The following is a 3069-nucleotide window of genomic DNA, read 5'->3' as shown; positions in this document are numbered from 1 at the left end:
AGAAAAGGATAGGCAATTTGCCAAATTCTTAGAAGCTTTTAAGAAGATAGATATCAAAATCCCCTTTGCAGAGGCTCTTGAACAAATTCCTTCATATGCTAAGTTTATGAAAGAAATACTGAATAACCAGAGGGATTGGAGGGAAGTAGAGACAATGGTGCTTAATAACGAGTACAGTGCAGTCATTCAGAGGAACTCAGAAAGTACAGAGACCCCCTAACACTCTTTCCAGAGACACAAAGTTGAATCCAAGAGAAGAGTGTCTGGCCCTCATTAGTACCAAGGAGGCTGAGCCTAAGATGGTACACACTGTTGAGGAACTAAATAAAGAAGAGACTCAAGAAGAGGCTGGAAGCACACTGTTACACAACCCTCTTATGGGAAGAAAGCCTGAAGTACCACACCCTCACAAGACCCAAAAGGAAACAAAGGATGAGCATTGCTCACAGTCCTTAGACGGCTCTAAGAAGCTGCAAATCAATAGTCCTTTTGCTGAGGTTTTGGAGCAATGGTCTCTATCTACTGGAAGAAACCTCTCCGATGCTGAGAGAGGCAAATTAGTGATGAGGTTACAGAATGATTACATGATTATCAAGGTCCTTAAACCTCCACTACCCCCTGACAAAGGAAGTACTTCCATGCAGAGTACAATACTGAAGACTCCTCCCTTGGTGAAAGCTCATACAGTTTCCCCAGGCGTCAAACTTAAGTTTGGTGTTGGGCAGTCACCACCCACCAAGGAGGAAGGTCCCAAGAGGAAGATGCATAGGGGATGGTGAAACAATACAACCCCTACCCTAACAAGCAAGGAGAATCAAGCTGATTACACTAAAAGAAAGCTTGTTCGGAGGAATTCAAATATGAGGTCCCTAATCTCCTCCTCCTCTCCCATAGAGTCATTTCTATTAACTGACTGGAAGAGCATGAAGAAAGTCAACAATCAAGTGTCAAGCTAATGACATTAAAGAAGTGCATGTTAGGAGGCAACCCAACCATGAAGTAGAGTATTTCTATTTCTTCTTTAGTTTATTTCTATTTGAGTTATTTCAGTTTATTTTTATAGTTGTTTCCTTTGCCTTTTAATGTTTGTGATCATGTGCAGGATTTAGAAAAGAAACAAGTGCATTGAAAGATGAAGAACAGAACTCCCTGGGAAGACCCCTAGTTGGCGTTGAACGCCACACAGGGGGCAGCATGGGCATCCAACGCCCATCAAGGAGGCCAAACCTGGCGTTGAACGCCACACAGGGATCACCCTGGGTGTTCAACGCCCCACAGGGAGCAGAGACCTGGCATTAAATGCAGGGAAGGGGTGAATGATAGGTGGCGTAGGTGTACAATCTGTGGGCCCCACTGGCTGAGAGGATCTCAGATTTTGAGATCCCTGGCCCCTGTTGGGCGTTGAATGCCCAGAGCACCTCTTGTGTGGCGTTCAACGCCAAGCACTTGCCCCATATAGAGCGTTAAAAGCTAGGAAGGGAGTCCCTGGGCGTTTAACGCCCTATATAAGGCAAAGGCTTCGCGTTGAACGCCACACAGGGGTAACCTGGGCGTTCAATGCCCAACAGGGGCCAGGGATCTCAAAACTTGAGATCCTCTTAGCCAGTGGAGGCCACAAATTCTACACGTACCCCACCTATCATTCACCCTTTCCCTTCCCTCCCTCTATCTCCACTTCTTTCTTCTTCTTCTACTCTTTTCTTCCCAATTGTTCATATTTGCTCGAGGACGAGCAAAACTCTTAAGTTTGGTGTTGCAAAAGCCTTACTTTTTGACTTCTACCACTCCTATGTATGGCACCAAAGACTGGTGAAACCTCAAGGAAGAGGAAGGGAAAGGCACTTGCCTCTACTTCCTTCACCTCATATGTCACTTACGTAATTCAGCCAGAATTATCATAGAAGGAGACATCCTCATTGAAGAGGACAAGCCCATCACTAAAAGAAGGATGGAGCATATTAGAGAGCCTACACATGCACCTCAATAAGAGCATTTAGAGCTACCTCAACAAAAAATCCCTAAGATGCCTCAAGGGATGAACTTTCCTCTCCAAAACTATTGGGATCAACTGAACACCTCAATAGGGGATCTAAGCTCAAACCTGGAGCAACTGAGGTTGGAACATCAAGACCACGCCACTATCCTTCATGAAATAAAAGAATATCAAAGAGTTATAAGGGAGGAGCAACAGAGGTAAGGGTGAGACATAGAGGAGCTCAAACGCTCTATTGGATCCACTAGATGGAGTAGGAGTAGTAGCCGCGTCACTAAGGTGGTCCTGTTCCCTTAATCCCTTTGCTTATGTTATTTTTCTGTTTTCCATGTATTTTGTCTTATTGTCTATTTTTAGTGCCTGATCATCTTTGTTCATGTCTTAAGGCTATGAAATATTCCATATATCTCTAACCATACTTAAAAGAAAAATTTTACTTGAAAAAGAATAGTAAGATGCATGAACTCGAGTTATATAATAAGAATAGTCCAATTACTTGATGTGGTGGCATTACTTCTACTTTCTGGATGCATGAATGAATAGTGCATATTTGATGTTGGAATTAAGAATGTTAGCTCCTGAAAGAATGATGAAAAAGATGAAGTATTATTGGTGATCTGAAAAATCCAAAAATTGATTCTTGAAGCAAAAAAAAAGCAGCCAAAAGAAAGAAAGAAAAAGAAAGAAGCAAAAAAAAAAGAAAAAAAAAAGAAAAATTCAATAGCTCTTTAAACCAAAAGGCAAGAGCAAAGATCCAAGGCTTTGAGCATCAATGGTTAGGAAGGGCTAAAAGAAACAAAATCTTGGCCTAAAAAGTTCAAATGAGCTCCTTCCCCTAACTAAATGCTTGTGGTGTGAAGGTGTCAAGTGAAAAGCTTGAGACTGAGCAGTTAAAGTCGTGATCCAAAGCAAAGAGTGTGCCTAAGAACTCTGGACACCACTTTCTATGGATTCTAGCAAAGCTGAATCAAAATCCGAAAGGGTTCACCCAGTTAAGTGTCTGTGGCATTTATGTATCCGGTGGTAATATTGGAAAACAAAGCGTTTAGAGTCATGGCCAAGACTAAAAAAGAAGC

Source organism: Arachis ipaensis, chromosome B7, assembly GCF_059453495.1.
Source record: "Arachis ipaensis isolate K30076 ecotype BB chromosome B7, ASM5945349v1, whole genome shotgun sequence".
Lineage (NCBI taxonomy): Eukaryota > Viridiplantae > Streptophyta > Magnoliopsida > Fabales > Fabaceae > Arachis > Arachis ipaensis.
The sequence above is the reverse complement of the archived record's forward strand: the minus strand, read 5'-3'. Positions refer to the sequence as shown.